This window comes from Balaenoptera borealis, assembly GCF_965194805.1.
Source record: "Balaenoptera borealis genome assembly, chromosome: 19".
Lineage (NCBI taxonomy): Eukaryota > Metazoa > Chordata > Mammalia > Artiodactyla > Balaenopteridae > Balaenoptera > Balaenoptera borealis.
In genome coordinates this window covers 64,465,112-64,486,943 of record NC_138878.1, presented here as the reverse complement: position 1 = coordinate 64,486,943, position 21,832 = coordinate 64,465,112, and the positions used below count along the sequence as shown (strand labels likewise).

The 21,832-nt window shown below is 43.3% G+C and overlaps 1 protein-coding gene, 1 long non-coding RNA gene and 1 pseudogene across 6 annotated transcripts in view; 1 reads left to right on the top strand and 2 right to left on the bottom strand.

The window, feature by feature from the left end:
- Nucleotides 1-21,832, bottom strand: part of LOC309616851 (zinc finger protein 836-like) — a gene marked incomplete at its 3' end in the record, with an annotated part of 476,825 nt that overhangs the window by 253,300 nt on the left and 201,693 nt on the right. The window lies entirely within an intron of this gene.
- Nucleotides 1,844-21,821, top strand: LOC309616946 (zinc finger protein 57 homolog pseudogene; annotated as a pseudogene). Of its 4 annotated transcripts, none has more exons than XR_014249833.1 (3): nt 1,844-7,214; nt 13,439-13,582; nt 19,011-21,821. The product of XR_014249833.1 is annotated as a zinc finger protein 57 homolog pseudogene (transcript). The 4 variants fall into 4 exon arrangements; XR_014249834.1 differs by lacking the exon at nt 19,011-21,821 and adding an exon at nt 13,834-14,085; XR_014249835.1 differs by lacking the exons at nt 1,844-7,214; nt 19,011-21,821 and adding an exon at nt 7,235-7,332 and having other exon boundaries at nt 13,439-14,085.
- LOC309616970 overlaps nt 18,491-21,832 on the bottom strand; it is a 188,410-nt gene continuing 185,068 nt past the window's right edge. Inside the window, exon 2 of the long non-coding RNA XR_014237689.1 lies at nt 18,491-20,324. This is a non-coding gene — a long non-coding RNA (uncharacterized lncRNA). The remainder of the gene's footprint in view (nt 20,325-21,832) is intronic.

Below are 21,832 nucleotides of genomic sequence, written 5' to 3'. Positions count from 1 at the left end.
CAAAGTCTTTAGTCGAAGTTCACACCTTGCAAGTCATCGGAAAATTCATACTGGAGAGAAGCCTTACAAATGTAATGAGTGTGGCAAGCTCTTTAGTCAAAAAGCACACCTTGGAAATCATCAGCGAATTCATAGTGGAGAGAAACCTTACAAATGTAATGAGTGTGGCAGAGCCTTTACCCTTCGCTCAAATCTCATCAGACATCAGAAAATTCATACAGGAAAGAAATTATATAGATGTGATATATGTGGCAAAGTCTTTAGTCGAAATTCACACTTTGCAAGTCATCAGAGACTTCATACTGGAGAGAAACCTTACAAATGCAGTGAGTGTGGCAAGGTCTTTAGTCAAAAGTCACATCTTACAAGACATCAGAGAATTCATAGTGGAGAGAAACCTTACAAATGTAATGAGTGTGGCAAAACCTTTAATTTTCGCTCAAACCTCATTAAACATCAGAAAATTCATATAGGAAAGAAATTATATAAATGTGATGTATGTGGCAAAGTCTTTATTAGAAATTCACACTTTGCAAGTCATCAGACACTTCATACTGGAGAGAAACCTTACAAATGCAATGAGTGTGGCAAGGTCTTTAGTCAAAATTCACATCTTACAAGACATCAGAGAATTCATAGTGGAGAGAAACCTTACACGTGTAATGAGTGTGGTAAAGCTTTTAGCCAAAGTTCAAGCCTGGTTGACCATCGGAAAAGTCATTCTGGAGAGAAACCATATAAGTGTTTTGAATGTGGCAAGGCCTTTAAGCAATGGTATTACATCAAGATTCACCGAAGAATTCACACTGGAGAGAAACCATACAAATGTGATGTGTGTGGCAAGGCCTTTATTGCTCTTTCAAGCCTAACTAATCATCAGGTAATCCATACTGGAGAGAGACCTTACCAATGTAATGAATGTGGGAAGGCATTTAGGCAACAGTCTGAAATCAGGATTCACCAAAGAATTCATGATGCAGAGAACCCTTTCAAGTGTAATGAATGTGGGAAAGCCTTTACTCAGCGTTCAACTCTCACTACACATCAGATAATCCATAAAAGAGAGAAACCATATAAATGTGATGTATGTGGAAAGGTCTTTAGTCAAAAATCACACTTTAAAATCCACCAGAGAATTCATTCTGGGGAGAAGCCATACAAGTGTCATGAGTGTGACAAAGCCTTTATTGTGCGTTCGAGCCTCACTTCCCATCAGGTAATCCATACAGGAGAGACAGCACATAAATGTGACATTTGTGGCAAGGGCTTCAGTCAAAATTCACACCTCGTGACTCACCGTAGAGTTCACACTGGAGAGAAACCTTACAAATGTAATGTGTGCAGCAAAGCATTTAGTGTGCGATCAGGCTTAACTTCCCATCAGGTAATCCATACAGGAGAGAAACCACATAAATGTAATGTATGTGGCAAGGGCTTCAGACAGACTTATCACCTAGTGAATCATCAGAGAATTCATACAGGAGAAAAGCCTTTCAAATGTAATGAATGTGGCAAAACATTTAGCGTGCAGTCAACCTTAACTTCCCATCAGGTAATCCATACGGGAGAGAAACCACATAAATGCGATGTGTGTGGCAAGGGCTTCAGACAAAGTTCACAACTTGTGACTCACCGTAGAATTCATACTGGAGAGAAACCTTACAAATGTAATGAGTGTAACAAAGCATTTAGTATGCGATCAACCTTAACTTCCCATCAGGTAATCCATACAGGAGAGAAACCATTTAAATGTGAAGTATGTGCAAAATTCTTCAGTTATAGGTCTCACCTTGTGTATCATCGGAGAATTCATACTGGAGAGAAAACTTACAAATGACTTGATTGTGGCAAAGTCTTTATTTTGCGTTCAAGCCTATCTTACCATGAGGTAATCCACACTGGTGAGAGACATTACAAATGTAATCAGTGTTGCATGGCTTTTAGAAGGTGTTCACTCCTTAGGCTTCATGAGAAAATTCATACTCAATAGAAGCTGTATAAATGTATCGCGTGTGTCAAGGCTTTTAGAGAATGGTTTGACCTTAGTATTCGATAAAGAATTCATTCTGGAGAGAAACCTTACAAATGATATGAGTGTGTAAAACCTTTACTCGGGTCACATCTCGCCAATCATCAGGTAATCCGTACTGGACAAAACCTTACACATTTACTGAATGTGGCAAGGCTTTTTAGGTATTGCCTAAACTCGGGGTTCACCAAATACTTTGTACTTACAAATGCAAGGAATGTGGCAAAGTTTTGAATTATTGCTTACTTTCAGGATACATAAGAATGTATGTCTTGGAGACAAACCACACAAATCTAATGTGCATAGCAAGGATTTTACCCAGACATAAAAGGGGGAACATACTGGAGCAATAGTTTACAAATGCAATGGGAGTGGTAACAGTTTTACCTTGAGTTCAAGTACTATACAACAACTGAGAGTCCATATTGAGGAGAAGCTGTATGAATGTATGGACAGAGGTTTATCCAGGCCTCACACTGCACTAGACTTCAAAATATACATCTTTCAGAAAAACCACACAAAAGTAATGTGCAGGCTAAGGCTTTACCCAAAGATCAAAACTGTGGAACATAAGAGGAGTTATAGGGCTTCTTTGGTGGTGCAGTGGTTAAGAATCCGTCTGCCAATACAGGTGACACGGGTTCAAGCCCTGGTCTGGGAAGATCCCACATGCCGCGGAGCAACTAAGCCTGTGTGCCACAACTACTCAGCCTGTGCTCTAGAGCCCGGGAGTCACAACTACTGAGTCCGTGTGCCACAACTACTGAAGGCCACGTGCCTAGAGCCCATGCTCCGCAATAAGAGAAGCCACTGCAATGAGAAGCCTGCACACTGCAACCAAGGGTGAACCCCGCTCGCCACAACTAGAGAAAGCCCGCATGCAGTGATGAAGACCCAATGCAGCCAAATAAATAAACCTTTATTAAAAAAATAAAGGATCTGCCTGCCAATGTTCGAGCCCTGGTCCAGGAAGATCCCACATGCCGCAGAGCAACTAAGCCTGTGTGCCACGACTACTGAGCCTGTGCTCCAGAGCCTGCGAGCCACAACTACTGAAGCCCGTGTGCCTAGAGGACATGCTCTGCAACAAGAGAAGCCACTGCAATGAGAAGCCTGCACACCGCAACGAAGGGTAGCTAACCCCTGCTTGCCGCAACTAGGGAAAGCCCGTGTGCAGCAACGAAGACCCAAAGCAGCCAAAAAAAAAAAAAAAAAAAAAAAGTTACATTGAAGAGCAACCTTGCAAATGTAATGAATGTTGTAAAGTTTTTTTAATCAAGTATTCACATCTTGGGTGTAATGAGTGAATTCATGCAGGACAGAAACTATACAGATATACTAAACGTGGAAATACCTTTAAGAAACAGTGTGTTCTTAAGATTCACCAAAGAATTCATGTTGGGGAGAATCCTTACAAATGTAATGAATGTGTAGATTTTTTGGCCAATTCTTGCAACACACCATACATCCAATAATCCATACTAGGAATAACTGTCTTTACTTCTCTGAGATTAACCTGAGATGTTACATACTACAGAATAATTACAAGTCACAAAATATTAAAACTTATGACATGTTGTGTGTATCACTGCAGCAAGGACATGTGGAAGTGGCCCATTCTGTTCTAATAAAATATAGAGTATTTCATTTGAGTGTTCTTGAAAAGGCTGCATTGCTACTTTATGAATTTCAAGCTAAGGTTTGAAGTCTTTTGATTTTATACCTTTATTACAGGAATTTCCTGATGGTCTCTGGGATGGAGTCAAGACAAAGGGGCCAAATTCACTAGGTGTGGTTCATTCATATCCACCTTTCCTGGAAAAACAATACCAAAGGACTTCCCTGGTGGTCCAGTGGTAAAGAATCCACCTTCCAGTGCAGGGGACGTGGGTTAATCCCTGGTCAGGGAACTAAGATCCCACATGCTGTGGGGAAACTAGCCCACGCGCTGCAACTACTGAGCTTGTGCTTCTTAACTAGAGAGCCTGCGTGCCACAAACTACAGATCCCATGTGCCCTGGAGCCTGCATGCCACAACTAGAGAAGAGAAAACCCTCATGCCACAACTAGAGAGAAGCCCACCTGCCACAACAAAGACCCAGTCTGCTGTAACAAAAGATCCTGCATGCCTCAATGAAGATCCCACGTGCCACAACTAAGACCCCACCTGGCCAAAAAAAAAATATACAGAGTTACGTAACTCAATGTTGAATGAATTAGAATCAGGGAAGGGCAGAGAATAATGTAAAACTATGATATCAGTTATCATGCTTATGTTCAAGGAACCCATCCATAGATAGGCTACAGGGGGTTATAGTACAGAATGTTCTACCAACTGACCATGAACAGATCAAGCATTAAGGACTGGACTTTTCATGGGAGGAGAGTGACAGGTTACTAGGACTCATTTGTTAGAAATAACGCACTGGAAGTGGTGGTTACATTCTCCATTGAATGGCAATGGTTAATGAAAAATTAGTCTTTTTTTTCAATAAATTTATTTTTGGCTGCATTGGGTCTTCGTTGCTGCACGTGGGCTTTCTCTAGTTGTGGCAAGCGGGGGCTACTTTTTGTTGTGGTGTGCAGGCTTCTCATTGCGGTGGCTTCTCTTGTTGCAGAGCATGGGCTCTGGAGCACAGGCTCAGTAGTTGTGGTGCACGGGCTTAGTTGCTCTGCAGCATGTGGGATATTCCAGGACCAGGGCTCGAACCCCTGTCCCCTGCATTGGCAGGTGGATTCTTAACCACTGCACCACCAGGGAAGTCTGAAAAATTAGTCTTATTCTTGGAAATTGAATAGAAAGCAGTTAACCAAGAGTGGAATTTAATCAGAACAAACCAAATAGTATTTGTAGTTATATGATTCACATTTAATTGCTGCTGCTGTTTTATTCAGAATGTGTGATAGGTCTCTTATTTAATAAATCACTTTTTTCTTAACCACGGATTAATCATGTTCCTTCTACCAACACAGTTTTATCCCACCTCAGTAATATATTACAGAAACTAAGAATGCACTATTAGGCTCTCAGGGCTGAAAGTATCTGTAACAATTTCTTTCCATGAAGGAATCAAGCAGCATACTTGGGGAGATTACATACTCATAATTTGTACTTTAGTTATTCTCTCCACACTCTATTCCAGAATATTCGGATGGCTATAGTGAAAATACCATAGCAGTGCATTTTAGAGGCTGACTTCCATTAATGTGCAAAAATGGAACTGAGTAAATTTAAAGATCTAATTGGCTAGGACTTCCCTACTGGTCCAGTGGTTAAGAATCTGCCTTCCAATGCAGAGGACGTGGGTTCAATCCCTGGTCGGGGAACCAAGATCCCAGATGCCACAGGGCAACTAAGCCCGTGCGCCACAGCTAGAGAGCCCAGGTGCCACAACTACTGAGCCCCCAGGCTGTAGAGCCCATGCGCCGCAATGAAGGATCCCACGTGCCACAGCGAAGATCATGCGTGTTGCAACTAAGACTCCACACAGACTAATTAATTTAAAAAAACATCTAATTGGCTTTGTTGAATGATTCATGAATAGGGCAGCATGCCACCTAGTAAATAGGGTGGTGCTCAAGGAGCTGTACAATTATGAATGCTTTTGTAGGGAGAAAGTGGGTTAGACAAGAAACGTACTGGCACAAAAAAAATTAAAAAGGATTGTTTCAGGCTAGGTCTCCTATTTTGGGTAGTCGTGCAGCTGAGGTCTTATTCTGTAGATAACCTCACTAGTGTTGATCTGGAAATTGCAGAGTTACTGGTTTCAGGCCATGTTCTAGGGAGGGATGAAACTACAATTAAGACTTGGTTTGCTGTCCTGGGGTGAAGGGACTCTGCCTTGGCCTTGTTATTCCTTTTTCACACCACCTAAAACCTGACATACTTTCACAAATATGCACTATATGAATATATTTTATGTGGGTTTTTTTTGTTTGTGTGCTAGAGTAAAAACCATGGCATAAACCTTGATTTACATGATCATGAAAATAGGAATATAGGAAGTAAACCAAAAATATAAAAGATTTTCAGAAATCATTAAAAGTAGAACAGTCATTTTTGTGCTTGGAATGCTTAGTGAAATAGTTTGAAAAGGTCAGTGTTCTTCAGTTTCCTTTTAAGAATAAACAATATACAGGGGGCTTCCCTGGTGGCGCAGTGAATAAAACTCCGCGCTCCCAATGCAGGGGGCCCGGGTTCAATCTCTGATCAGGGAACTGGATCCCACGTGCATGCTGCAACTAAGAGTTCACATGCCACAACTTGCTTCAGTCTCACTAGCAGGACTTGAAAGCAAACTCTTGCCAAAAAGACATTGACGGGTTTTTGTTTTGTGTGTGTGTGTGGTGTTTTCCTGTTGTTTTTGTTTTGTTTTTTGTTTTTGGTTCAGCTGTGCAGCTTGCAGGATCTTAGTTCCCTAACCAAGATCCTAACCACTGGCCCAACAGGATATTCCCTTACTTACACCATTTTCATCTTAAGAGGAAACATCTTAGTTTCTGACATAACTGGCCCACACAACTGTAAGCTTTTTTTTATTTTAATGAGGATTTATTCCACAATGATTTCTTTTTTAAAAAATAAATTTATTTATTTATTTTTGGCTGTGTTGGGTCTTCGTTGCTGTGCATGAGGTTTCTCTAGTTATGCTGAGTGGGGGGGCTACTCTTTGTTGCGGTGCGCAGGCTTCTCATTGCGGTGGCTTCTCGTTGCGGAGCACGGGCTCTAGGTGCGCGGGTTTCAGTGGTTGTGGCACGTGGGCTCAGTAGTTGTGGCTCGCGGGCTCTAGAGCACAGGCTCAGTAGTTGTGGCCCATGGGCTTAGTTGCTCTGCGGCACGTGGGATCTTCCCGGACCAGGGCTTGAACCCATGTCCCCTGCATTGGCAGGTGGATTCTTAACCACTGCGCCACCAGGGAAGTTCCCAACTGTAAGCTTTTTATCTTAAAACTGTTACAGTCACTTAAACTAAGCACGTGAAATTACTGGGAAGCACCTTCGGTGCCCGCCCCCTGCCCGGACGTCTTGCTCCCCCTTCTCAGACCTGGGCTCCCTCCTCCTCCCGCTCCTCGTTGGAAGCGCTCCGCCCCGGCCACGCCCCCCGGAGGCCCTGCTTCTAATCGCGGGCGCAATTTCCAGAGGACCTGGAAGCGGATACGGCGGAGACAGGGTCATAAGACACAGGGTGAGTTTCTCCTTTCTAGGGCAAATCCGCGTGGCGGGGCCTCTCTTACTCCCTCCTCAGGGTCTTGTGAGTGACTACGGACCTAAAATCCCCACACCCGCCCCTGAATTTACTCCAGGTAAATTCAGATCTAGCCGGTCTGAATCTTTTCGGGGATCTTTTCTCTTCGGGTTATAGATTTCTCTGAGGATGGTCCTTGCCCTTGGTTTTTAATACCTTCCGTCCAGGTAGACACCGCCTTTCGCAACACTTCGCTGCTTAAAACCTGTTAACTGTCTCGGCCTCCCCTTGTAAAGTCCTTGACCGCGGGGTGGATTCGCCCTCCGCCCCACCCCCAGCCTCGCCCTCTCGGCCCCTGGAGGGCAGCGCCGGCCGCCCCGCTCCCGGCGAGGCCGCGTCCTCTCCCCGGTCCTGGGGGTCTGCAGAGCCCGCCCCTCTCCTGAGACCCCCTCCCTCCCTCCCAGCCCCTCTGTCCTCGCCTCCTCCTCAGGCCGGTCCTTCTGCTTCTCTGGCCTCCCCTTCCTGGTCAGCCCTTCCCCTCACCCCGCGTAGGGGGACGTGACCTGGGCCAGCCTTGTGGACGCCCATGGTTCTTCCGTCCCAAGTTCAACTCAGGTGGAAAATGGTCTCTTGCGGTAGGCGGGCATCTTATTCACTCCCCATCTTTCTAAATATGGGGGCGAAGGGGGATCAGGAGAAGCAGAGACAGAGCGACCGAGAGAGGGATAGAAAAACTGAGAGGGAGAAAAGAATGAGGGAGAACCAATGGGAACTTAGACGGCGGCTGAGGGACTTGCAAAGAGAAAGTGAAATGAAACAGATTTAGCCTTGAAAGTAGCGGGCGAATAAAATAGAGAAGTAAATAAAGAAAGGCGGATCTCCGGGTGAGCAGCACGGCGAGAGCCCTGGATCAGCGGGAGGAGGGAGGGCAGCAGTGGTGAGGCACTTCGCACGGTGAGTCCGGGAGAGGAGAAAAGGTGGAACCGAGGCTTTCAGAGCACCAGGCGCTGGGAGAGAAAGAGGACAGAGGGGGACACGAAGAGCAGAGGAAGACAGCAGGAAGGAAGCGTCGCCAACTGCAGTGCCGGGGAGTGGGGAGGAGCGGAAGTTAAGGGCACTAGAAGAGGTGTAACCCAGAGGGTAGAGAGGGAGCGGAGGCGGGCGAGAAAGAGGAACAAGAGGGAACATGGTGCAGAGTGGGGCAGGGCAGGTGTAAGGGAGGAAATAGAGACGAGGGCAGGAACGGCAGGAGAGCGGAGGGGAGCAAAAAGACGTAGGCAGAGAAAGAAATAGGGAGGCAGATAAACGGAATGAAATGGTAACACGTAGTAGTGCAGGTGGGTGGTGGGAGCTGGACGCAGATGGACGGTGAGTTGTTTGGATATGGATGATGTCGTGATATATGATTTGTGGCTTTAGAATATAGTACATTTAAAATTTGTTCAAATTATACAAATGAGGATGAGAATTGCAAAACTGCTGTCTACAGGCTTATGCATTTTGTAATTCTTTATATGAGAAGATAACTTCCGTTTGCAATCCCTATTCAGCCAGGGGGCAGTGACTTGATTCCCTTAGTTGTGGGTCACCCCCTTCCCTTTTCCTGGCGTGGATTAGGGGTCAGGGGAGAGGACACCTGGGGCAAGAAATGACTGACTCTGTCACTACATGGTGCCTTGTTAGAGGAACATTTATTTAAAGTATTTTTTGTGTGTAATGCATTTAGTTTTTCTTTATTCTGTATAATTTTTTTTGTAAGTTGTAATAAATCTTAGTTCATTCAATTTCTCCTTTCCTATAAATAAGTATTTCTTTCTGGAATAATGTTTGGTCTTCTATAATCAACTCATATCATTCTTTTCTAACCTTATAGTCTCAATTTTTAAAAGCTTTAACAGCAGAATTTTTACATGAAAAATATTCACAAATCATTTCTTTTAAAAATGTGTTAAAAAAAAAAAAGTATGTTTCAGGTTCCTTTGAGTCCTGCCTGCTTTCTCCTCCTTATCTTCTATATGGGAAAAGTTCCTTGGTAACTAATAAATAATTTTAGGCTATTTTGATGAGTACCTGGTAAAGATATCAATGACGGTTTATATTAACAGCCGAAACCTAGTTTAACCAGTTAGTCTCATATTCCGTTTTCTTCCTTTTTGTGTGATCTATTAAAATTGTGAGCTGTGAGGTGTTATAAAGATGTTTCCCTCAGGGCCCTCTTGACTGTTCTGTGCAAGTGAGGAAGGATGGGCTGGAATGATGTGAAACCTTCCAACGGAGCCCCTCTATTTATGATGAAGAAGTTTGCTCACAGCTTATTTCTAAGCTGACCCCTTTCAGTGTTTTCCCCACCAGCAGCAATGGTTTTGCAATTCTGTGTTTTTTAAATATTTTTCTTTGATTTTCTGAGAAAGAAGAATTAATTGCTTGGTGTCAGTGTGATCAGACCTTGCAAGAGAAGTTTCCTTTGCTCAGCAATATGCAAGATCGTCCCTGTGTTTTTTATTTTTTAAAATATTTATTTATTTATTTACTTATTTGGCTGCGTTGGGTCTTAGTTGCGGCACGCAGGGCCGTTCGTTGTGGAGCACGGGCTCCAGAACGTGCAGGCTCAGTAGTTGAGGCGCACAGGCTTAGTTGCCCCGCGGCATGTGGGATCCTAGTTTCCCGGACGAGGGATCAAACCCACACGTCCCCTGCATTGGAAGGTAGACTCTCAACCACTGGACCACCAGGGAAGTCCCCGTCCCTGTGTTTTTTTTTTTTTTTTTTTTTTTTTTTTTTTTTTTTAATTTTTTAAATTTATTTATTTATTTTTGGCTGTGCTGGGTCTTCGGTTCGTGCGAGGGCCTTCTCCAGTTGCGGCAAGTGGGGGCCACTCTTCATCGCGGTGCGGGGACCGCTCTTCATCGCGATGCGCGGGCCTTTCACTATCGCGGCCCCTCCCGTTGCGGGGCACAGGCTCCAGACGCGCAGGCTCAGTAGCCGTGGCTCACGGGCCCAGCCGCTCCACGGCATGTGGGATCTTCCCAGACCAGGGCTCGAACCCGTGTCCCCTGCATTAGCAGGCAGATTCTCAACCACTGCGCCACCAGGGAAGCCCCGTCCCTGTGTTTTAAGTGGGATGGACGGTAAGGGCAAACTTTGCCCACTGGTCCTTCAGGAAGCTTTTCAGAATTCAGTTCCACATGGTTCTCTTCACTGAATTCAGACCTTCTCAGAAATATCTCCCCTCTGGCCCTCGGGGAGCCCACTGGTAAAATGGAGATGAGAGAATAGACCAGAAATTCTGAGCGTGAGCAACAGTGACCCATGAAGTGATCGGTCAAATTGGGTGTGTGTCTGTGTGTGGCAGTTCTTTTTGGAGAGAGTGTCCCGTTGTCTTTATTTTTTTTTACATAAATTTCTTTAATTTTATTTATTTATTTTTGGCTGCATTGGGTCTTCGTTGCTGTGCGCGGGCTTTCTCTAGTTGCAGCGAGCGGCGTCTGCTCTTCATTGTGGTGCGTGGGCTTCTCATTGCGGTGGCTTCTCTTGTTGCAGAGCACGGGCTCTAGGTGCGTGGGTTTCATTAGTTGTAGCACAAGGGCTCAGTAGTTGTGGCTCGCGGGCTCTAGAGCACAGGCTCAGTAATTGTGGCGCACTGGTTTAGTCGCTACACGGCATGTGGGATCTTCCCGGACCAGGGCTGAACCCGTATCCCCTGCATTGGCAGGCGGATTCTTAACCACTGGGCCACCAGGGAAGCCCTAGTTTTCCTTTCTTCTTATGTGATGCTCTGGGTTTGGTATCACAGTCATGCTGGCCACATAGAATGAGTTTGGCAGTGTTTTCTCTTCAACTCTTTGTAAGATTTTTAGCAGGATTAGTGGTAATTCTGCTGTAAATGTTTGGTAGAATTATGCAGTTAAAGACATCTCTTCCTGAGTTTTTCTTTGAGGTTTCTGATTACTACTTGAATCTCTCTAGTTATAATTCTGTTCAGATTTTTTATTTCTTAATGTTTCCAACTTAGTAGGTTTATGTTTCTACAAAATTACCTGTATCTTATAGATTATGTAATGTGTAGGTATTATTGTTCATAGCACTCCCTTTTAATCCTTTAAAAACATTTTTTTGACATCAGTTGCAATCACTTCTTATGATTTCAAAAGTATGTATCTTTTGTAGCTGAAATTATATCTTCAGTATATTCCCTGGCCTTGAATTTTTCCTGCACTATCATGTTAATGGTTTAAATAGTAGGAAGATCACTAACGTTTTCTGTGTATGTGTGTGTGTTTGTGTGGGCCCACATATATAATGACCTTTCATGCTGTTCCATGTTGTTCACCTTGAACTTCTTTATTTTTTTTTAAATTACTTTATTTTTGGTTGTGTTGTGTCTTCGTTGCTCTGTGTGGGCTTCCTCTAGTTGCGGCGAGTGGGGGCTACTCTTCGTTGCAGTGCATGGGCTTCTCATTGCGGTGGCTTCTCTTGTTGCACAGCATGGGCTCTAGGCGCCCGGGCTTCAGTAGTTGTGGCTCGCGGGCTCGGTAGTTGTGGCACGCAGGCTCTAGAGCACAGGCTCAGTAGTTCTGGCGCACGGGCTTAGTTGCTCCACGGCATGTGGGATCTTCCTGGACCATGGATCGAACCCACACCACCTGCATCAGCAGGCGGATTCTTAACCACTGTGCCACCAGGGAAGTCCCTTGAACTTATTTAAGTTTTCTCAGGGAACCCTCTGTCAACGTACTTTTTTGTTTTTAACAACTTTTAAATTATTTATTTATTTATTTAGTTGTGCCAGGTCTTAGTTGCCGCACACAGGATCTTCGATCTTCATATCTTCGTTGTAGCGTGTGGGATCTTTAGTTGTGGCATGCGAACTTTTAGTTACGGCATGTGGGATCTAGTTCCCTGACCAGAGATGGAACCTGGGCCTTCTTCATTGGGAGTGCCGAGTCTTAGCCACTGGACCACCAGGGAAGTCCCTGTCAATGTACTTTTTTTTTTTTTTTATTAATTTATTTATTTATTTATTTTTGCTGTGTTGGGTCTTTCGTTTCTGTGTTTCTGTGCGAGGGCTTTCTCTAGTTGCGGCGAGCGGGGGCCACTCTTCATCGCGGTGCACGGGACTCTCACTATCGCGGCCTCTGTTGTTGCGGAGAACAGGCTCCAGACACGCAGGCTCAGTAGTTGTGGCTCACGGGCCTAGTTGCTCCGTGGCATGTGGGATCCTCCCAGACCAGGGCTTGAACCCGTGTCCCCTGCATTGGCAGGCAGATTCTCAACCACTGCGCCACCAGGGAAGCCCATGTCAATGTACTTTTAATGCTCTATTACTAAACTCTTCTATTTTTTAACTTGCGTTCCAAAGCCCAACCCTCTGAGTTGAGATGCTTGCAGTATCATTTCTTAGCTTCTTGACCCGAGACCTCAGAGTGTCTCTGACACAGTTTTCTCCTCTGTAAGATGGGAACAGGTCTTTTCCTAATGACCTGTTATGTTGATAACAATTCATACCTGTAAAGTACTTATTTAGAGTAATGTTTACATATTGGAAGTGTTCAAACACTTTTAGTCATTGCTGTTGTTATCATTATCATAACTGAGGATTTTGACCTTTCTCTAAAGCCACGGTGGACTTCGTCATGTCTGAAGACAGCACTCATACTGGAGCTCATCTGGCTATTGAATATCAGTCAGTGTTTAGAACATAATATCTAGCACTTCTGCACAGACAACCCGTTCTTGAGTTATGTTTCTGTGTGTTTTATAATTGTCCACAAAGATGAAAAATCTGTATTAATTGGAGGATATCATAGTCTGTTATGAAAAAGCATAAGAAATTAAAATTAAAGATACATAATTTGGTCCAAATACCATAACGTGTATCTTTCAGAATATATACGTCAACAGACAGAATCAGTCCTTACACCTTTCTCCTCATTTCATTTTTTATAAAGATAAAAACTATCCTCATGGCCACTTGGTTAAAATTTTTTTTTAAATTGAGGTATAATTAATTTACAATGTTGTCTTAGTTTCAAGTGTACAGCAGAGTGATTCAGCTATATATATATTCTTTTTTCAGATTCTTTTCCATTATAGGTTATTTCAAGATATTGAGTATAGCTCCCTGTGCGATTCAGTAGATCCTTCCTGTTTATCTGTTTTATTTATAGTAGTGTGTATATGTTAATCCCAAACTCCTAATTTATCCAACATCACCCCCACCCCAGAAATGTTTTTCTTTCAGGAACAGCTGACTTTCGAAGATGTGGCCATCGATTTCTCTCAGGAGGGGTGGGAATGCCTGGACCCTGCTCAGAGGGCCTTGTACAGGGACGTGATGTTGGAGACGTAAAGGAACCCGATCTCCGTGGGTGAGGATAACTTCTCTCTAGATGTTGGGATCTGCCCTTTTGTGTTATGCATTTTCCCCTATGTGCCTCTTGGGGGGCCCCTTGGAGACTCAGACATCATGCAACATCATGAGTTTAAACTGACCCTTTCTTCAGATGATCTGTGCCTTTCGTGTTACATCAGAGGTTGTTCTAGAGCTTAATTATATATAAAGTTCAATGGCAGGGCTTCCCTCGTAGTGCAGTGGTTAAGAATCCGCCTGCCAATGCAGGGGACACGGGTTCAAGTCTTGGTCCGGGCAGATCCCACATGCCACAGAGCAGCTAATCCTGTGCACCACAACTACTGAGCCTGCGCCTTAGAGCCCATGAGCCACAACTCCTGAGCCCACGCGCTGCATCTACTGAAGCCCACATGCTGCAGAGCCTGTGCTCCGCAACAAGAGAAGCCACCGCAATGAGAAGCCTGTGCACTGCAACGAAGAGTAGCCTCCGCTCACCATAACTAGAGGAAGCCCGTGCGCAACAACAAAGACCCAACACAGCCAAAAAATAATAAATAAATAAAATAAATTGGAAAAAAAAAGCGCTCAATGGCAGACTTTTTTTTTTTTTAAATCACATTAAAAGACATAAACTAGAATTATTAAGCACTGACTTTAGGCCCTTCTTAGGAGACATTAACAAATACATCTCTTAAACTTGCTCAAGGCCCATTTTATCTTTGACATCTCTGCCATGTTGTATTTCTTTTTTTTTTAAATTTTTTAATTTAATTTTATTTATTTTTTTATACAGCAGGTTCTTATATTAGGCATCAATTTTATACACATCAGTGCGTACATGTCAATCCCAATTGCCCAATTCATCACACCACCACCCCTACCACACTGCTGCTTTCCCCACTTGGTGTCCATACGTTTATTCTCTACATCTGTATCTCTATTTCACAATGGCAGACTTTTAAAAAATGTCTGATTTCCTGTTTTGTACCCTTTGCTTTTGACTCAGTATTTCTTGGAAGAGTGTTAGATATATGTATTACACTGTTCCCTATGCATTTAGAAGAAGGCAAGCAGTGGGTGAATTTTTGAAATATTTTTCCAGAAACACCTGTCTTTTCTTCACTACTCAGCTGAACAAAGCACTGTGATTTTGGAAAAAACACAGCACTTTACATTTCTTTTTATTTATTTTTCTAATTAAGTAATTAATGTTTTACTTTTGGCTGCTTGGGGTCTCATTTGCTGCACGTGGGATCTTTCATCGCGGAGTGCAGGCTCTTCATTGCGGCAAGCACGCTTCTCTCTGGTTGTGGTGCACGGTTTCCAGAGCGCGTGGGCTCTGTAGTTTGCAGCACGCAGGCTCTAGCTGAGACGCACTTGCTCAGTAGTTGTGGTGTGTGGGCTTAGTTGCCCCATGGCCTGTGGGATCTTAGTTCTTTGACCGGGGATCGAACCCACATCCCCTGCATTGGAAGGCAGATTCTTTACCACTGGACCACCAGGGAAGTCCCACTATACATTTCTTTGTTCTGATAAGCAGGAATTTCTATTTCTGATCTGAACATTATCTCCATTTTATTTTTTTTTATTTTTTATTTTTTTAAAGGTTCTTTTTTTTTTAAATTTGGGTTTATTTATTTATTTATTTATTTATTTATTTATTTATTTATGGCTGTGTTGGGTCTTCGTTTCTGTGCAAGGGCTTTCTCTAGTTGCGGCAAGTGGGGGCCACTCTTCATCGCGGTGTGCGGGCCTCTCATTATCGCGGCCTCTCTTGTTGCGGAGCACAGGCTCCAGACGTGCAGGCTCAGTAATTGTGGCTCATGGGCCTAGTTGCACTGTGGCATGTGGGATCTTCCCAGACCAGGGCTTGAACCCGTGTCCCCTGCATTGGCAGGCAGACTCTCAACCACTGTGCCACCAGGGAAGCCCTATTTCCATTTTAGAGCAAGAGAAGTAGCCCAGGACTCTGGTGAGTGGTGTGAAAATAGCAAAAAACCAAATGGGTGGGAATGTATCAAAAGTGTGAACAGAGATGGGATCTCACGGCAGATAGGAAGCCACGACATCTAGTAGTGTTTGGGAACCTCTTCTCAGGGTAGAGAGTTCTTTGGGAAAACTGAAGTTGATTTATTGAAAAATCTCAGAGGAAATTTTTCTTCTCTGTAATTTATCCCTCTTGTCCTTCCGCATGTGAAATGTGTTCTTTCCCACTCCAGTGGGGCTGCAGCTCCTACAGAGACAGAGGCAAGGCCTTTATCAGGATCCACAACACTCACCATCTGGCTCCTGTGCACTGGTTGTTGCCTGACTTTGAGGAGCATGAGGTGGGCTGTTTTTTCAGGGTCTCTTGCCCCTTCATCTCTCCTTCTGGTCTTGATTCCACTGGATGCTCAGTTCTTAGTCCCTGTAGATCAGAGCTGATGCCTCTGGAGTCCCACCCCTGAGCCTCTGAGTTTGATCAGAGTTGCTGTACTTGGAAGACGTAATCAGAAGATGAGAAAACACCGGCTGCTCTTTGACTCATCTGGCACGTCAGAACCTGCATGGAGCTGTCTCAAGCCCTGTCTGCTTGTTTAGATCCCTCAGCCATTTCTTGTGTTCTGCTTTTGCCATGCCCTTCAGGGTTGTGTGTAACAGGGAGATGGAGTGGTTCTTCTGTATTGTTAGTTAGGAAAACTAAGGTCAGTGGACAGAGAGATCCTCTCTCTTTTTTTTCTTTTTAAATTTACTTATTTATTTTTGGCTACATTGGGTCTTTGTTGCTGCGCGTGGGCTTCCTCTAGTTACAGTGACCGAGGGCTACTCTTCGTTGCAGTGCACGGGCTTCTCATTGAGGTGGCTTGTCTTTGTTGAGGAACATGGGCTCTAGGCGCGTGGGCTTCAGTAGTTGCGGCACGCGGACTCAGTAGTTGTGGCACACGGGCTTAGTTGCTCCATGGCATGTGGGATCTTCACAGACCAGGGCTCGAACCCGTGTCCCCTGCATTGGCAGGCGGATTCTTAACCACTGTACCACCAGGGAAGTCCCAAGAGATCCTCTTTTTGATCCCCAGTCCTACATGGGGAGCATATATGAATCTTTCAGGTCTTAGCTTGGCATCTGTGGGTCGAGCCCATGGTTTCATCTCAAGGTCCTCGAGCATCTGACTCCTGTATCTTGTAATTTTTTGGCTCTTGTACTGCTCTGCCTAGTCTGGGAATGTGTACTCTTCCTGATTTCTTATTTTCCTTAGTACGGTTTGCCTCTTAAATGTGCTTTTGAATTACGTAGTCCTAAGGACTGAAGATTTTTCCAGTTTCTTTGCTGTGATAATCCACCTGTAGTTTATGGACAACTTTTGGTGGACTCTCTGTGGAATGGGTTTACTGGGTAACAGAAAATTACTGATAGAGAACACTTTCCCTCATGTGTTGCAATATCATCCTACTGCATTCAGAGTCACCACTTGAACCTACTCAGTAGGGTGGTCAGCAGGCTGTAGGATACAAGACAGAAAGTATCACGAGTGCCTCACCTATATGTCTTTCCAGGTTTTTGTTCTGGTTTTGAGGACTGTCACAAAAGCCTGTCTCCAGGGCCCCGTGACAATGTTGTTCACAACTGGTTGAAGCCACAGTTAGGGGTCATAAAGCAAGGTATCGGTTTAAGCTACCTTAAAGATTGTGCTGGACTTGCTTTTCCTTTGTTTCTGCGTTCCCTCACTCTCCTAATAGTAACGGCTTGAATCTGCTCTTTGGATCTCTGGTAAAGTCTAGGAGACTAAGCCTTTTTCTATGAACAAGAAACGGGGACACAGAAAGGCTGGCAGGGTCCCACAGGGTCTTCCTCAGTCTCAATCCCCCCCACCCTTTTTGATACCCTCAGTCTTAAGGGGAGCAGGTGTGGAACAAGAAAGGGAATAAAATATTCTATAAAGAGGTTAATCAAACTCGGCAGGGGAAATGAAATGTAGGGGGACTCGGTTTCAAAATCATGATCTCCTTCCTACTCGACTGTACTGTTGATTCGATTTCTTTGTCTCTGCATGTGTGTGTACAGAAGAAATGCATCCATCTCCTTTTGAGTCGCCTTTTCCTGGTTTTTCCTTCTGGTTTCTGCTCGCAAAATTCTTGCACAATGTCCTAGAATATTATGTATGTGTTTCTCGAATATAAGCATGACAATGGAACTTATGTAATATACAGTTGGACACATTACATAGGAAATAGAGTAATAGATGCAATCCTACCTTCTCCCTACAATCACTTTTTTTTTTCTTTTTAAATTTATTTATTTATTTTTGGCTGCATTGGGTCTTTGTTGCTGTGCACAGGCTTCCTCTAGGTGCGGCAAGCGGCGGCTACTCTTTCATTGCAGTGCGCGGGCTTCTCATTGCACTGGCTTCTCTTGTGGAGCACGGGCTCTAGCGCATGGGCTCAGTAGTTGTGGCTTGCAGGCTCTAGAGCGCAGGCTCAGTAGTTGTGGCGCACGGGCTTAGTTGCTTCACGGCATGTGGGATCTTCCCGGACCAGGGCTCGAACTCGTGTCCCCTGCATTGGCAGGTGGATTCTTAACCACTGCGCCACCAGGGAAGCCCGGTACATAGTTTTAAAGCAGATATTTAGGAAAATATTTTGTTTTCTTAAAAGTTGTATCGGGGCTTCCCTGATGGCGCAGTGGTTGAGAATCCGCCTGCCAATGCAGGGGACACGGGTTCGAGCCCTGGTCTGGGAAGATCCCACATGCCGCGGAGCAACTAGGCCCGTGAGCCACAATTACTGAGCCTGCACGTCTGGAGCCTGTGCTCTGCAACAAGAGAGGCCGCGATAGTGAGAGGCCCGCACACCGCGATGAAGAGTGGCCCCCGCTTGCCGCAACTGGAGAAAGCCCTTGCACAGAAACGAAGACCCAACACAGCCATAAATAAATAAATAAAATTTAAAAAGTTGTATCAAATTCTTCATTTTCTCTATTATGTATTAATTTTTCAATTCTAAACAGCCAATTAATTAGATTATTTATTAGCTTGTTTGGATTATTTAGCATTACATCTTTTTTTAGCATTTATGTATGTATAGTAAGTATGCAGAATATATCTCTAATATAATATTTTTTTCTCAGTTATGAGACAGCAGTATGTTTAATGTTAATTGGTATGTGCTTTGGGGTCATGGTGGAAAAATACCCTCTCTTTGATAGCTGATGTCCAATCTGTGTGTTTTTAACATAGGATTTGTGAAACAAGCCTACCTGAAAATGAACTTGAATTATATGTTATTACTCTTTCTTTAGTAAAGAATTCTATTCCTTTAGTGTTGCTAAAAATTTTAGGATCATTGTTGGGTAGTTTCATAACTCTGTTTGGTATAAGTATTACTTTTGGTGTAATATATATTCAATATGAAACATTTATTTATAGGTTGTAATGAATAGGATAACCATGGTTCTTTATATCTTACAGATATCTCTCTCATACGTGTGATCCAGCAGTTACAACCAAAAACGAACAGTGATACAGGAGAAGTATTCCAAACAGTGATGTTGGGAAGATCTGAAAGTCATGAAATCAAACATTTTTACCTCAGGGAAATCCAGGAAAATATGTATGACTTTGAGTTTCAGCAGAGAGATGATGAAAGAAATTATAAAGTAATGCCTATAACCCATAACAAAAATCTCTCTGATGGAAGACATTGCCATTGTAGACGGGATGCAGGAATCAAGCCCATTGGAAATAGGCTTGGATTATGCTTTCAGGATGAACTCCATATAATGAGAAGTGAAGGGAAAACTTATAAATTTAAATTTAAATTTAGCTGACAAGAAAATCAACAGTAGTGCCTCAGTTTCACCACTTCACGTAATTCCTCTTACTGTTCAAACCAGTATTTCTAATACAAATGAGAATGATTTTATGCATTCCTCCAACACTGCCAGAAGACCAGAAAGCGCACAGCAAAAGACCTTACAAATGTAACGAGTGTAACGAAACCTTCCTTAACAGCTCAAACCTCACTAGATATCAGAGAATCCACACAGGAGCGAAATTATCTAAATGTGATATATGTGGTAAAATCTTTGGTCGAAATTCACACCTTGTGGGTCATCAGGAAAGTCATGTTGTAGAAAAATGTTACAAATGTAATGAGTGTGGCAAAACCTTTAGTCCTGGCCTATAGCTCACTCAACATCAAATAATCCATTCAGGAGAGAAACCATATAAATGTGATGTATGTGGCAAAGTCTTCAGTCGAAATTCAGTCCTTGCAAATCTTCAGCGAATTCACACCGAAGAGAAACCGTATATAAATGAGTGTGGAAAAACCTTTAATCACTGCTCAAACCTCATTAGACATCAGAAAATTCATACAGGAAAGAAATTATATAAATGTGATATGTGTAGCAAAGTCTTCAGTCGTAATTCAAACCTTGCAATTCATTGGAGGGTTCATACTGGAGAGAAACCTTATAAATGTAATGAGTGTGGCAAGGTCTTTCGTCTAAAACCACATCTTCGAATTCATCGGAGGGTTCATACTGGAGAGAATCCTTTCAAATGTAGTGATTGTGGCAAAGCCTTCAGTCAAAATTCACACCTTACAAGTCATTGGATAGTACATTTTGTAAAGAAACCGTTCAAGTGTATTGCGTGTGCAAAAACCTTTACTCAGGTCTCAACCCTCACTACACATCAGAAAATCCATACATGAGAGAAACCATATAAATATGATATATGTTTGGAAGGTCTTCAAAATTCAAACTTCAAAATTCACACCTTACAAGTTCTTTGGAGAATTCATAGTGGAGAGGAACCGTACAAGTATGAGTCTGGCAAAGCTTTTGTGCGTTCAGCCTCACTTGCCATCAGATAATTCATAATGGAAAGAAACCTTACAAATGTAATGACTGTCTCAATGTGTTTAGTCAAAATTTATACCTTATGACCTACCAAATTATTCATACAGGAGAGAAACCTTTTAAATGTAATGAGTGTGGCAAATCCTTGAGTGTGCTTTCAAGCCTAACTTAACAGATGGTCCATACTGGTGAAAGACCTTGAAAATATAATCGATGTGGCAATGCTTTTAGCATAGGTTCACATTTTAATGTTCATGAGAAAATTCTTACTGGCTAGAAGCCAGGTAAATATATTTAGTGTAGTCAGACCTTTAGAAAATGAATTCATTCTAGAAAGAAACCTCACAAATTCCATGAATGTGCAAAACCTATACTCATGGCTCCCATCTCACCAGTAGTTTGGTAATAAGCACTGGACAAAACATTACGAAAGTAATGAATTTTCAGAGCTTTTAGGTTGTGCCTTAAGCTCAGGGTCACCAGATACCTCATGCTTAAAAATGCAATGAATATGGCAAAGTTTCAAATTATTGGTCCTTCGTCACTAGATATCAGAATCTTTATCCTGGAGAGAAACAACACAAATGTACTGTGTGTGGCAAGGATTTTACCCAAAGATCACAAGTCGGGGAACATACTGAAGTGTTAGCTCCCAAATGCAATGGGTGTGGCAAAACATTCACCTTGAGTTCAAGTATTAAGCAACAACAGAGAGTCTATATTGAAGAGAAGCCATGGAAATGTAGGGCAGAAGCTTTATCCAGGCCTCACAGTGCACTAGACTTCAGAAGACTTATCTTTGAGAGAAACCACACAAAAGAATATGTTTACTAATGCTCGTAAGTGATGATCCAGACTGTGGAACATAGAAGCTTTCCAATGTAATGAATGCGTAAAGGTTTTCATCAAGTAATCACACCTTTGGGGTGATGAAATAATTTATACACGTCAGAAAATATACAGATATTCTGAACATAGAAACACTTTTAAGAAACAGTGCATCCTCAGGGAGCATCATGAAAGTCATATTTGGGAGAGCCCTTACAAATGTAATAAATTTGGGGAACTTTTTGAGCAATTCTTAGAATAGACCACACATCAAAGAATGCATACTAGGGGCTTCCCTGGTGGTGCAGTGGCTGAGAATCTGCCTGCCAATGCAGGGGACACGGGTTCGAGCCCTGGTCTGGGAAGATCCCACATGCCACGGAGCAACTAGGCCCGTGAGCCACAACTACTGAGCCTGCGCATCTGGAGCCTGTGCTCCGCAACAAGAGAGGCCACGACAGTGAGAGGCCCGCGCACCGCGATGAAGAGTGACCCCCACTTGCCACAACTAGAGAAAGCCCTCGCACAGAAACGAAGACCCAACACAGCCATAAATTAAAAAAAAAAAAAAAAAAAAAAAAAAGAATGCATACTAGG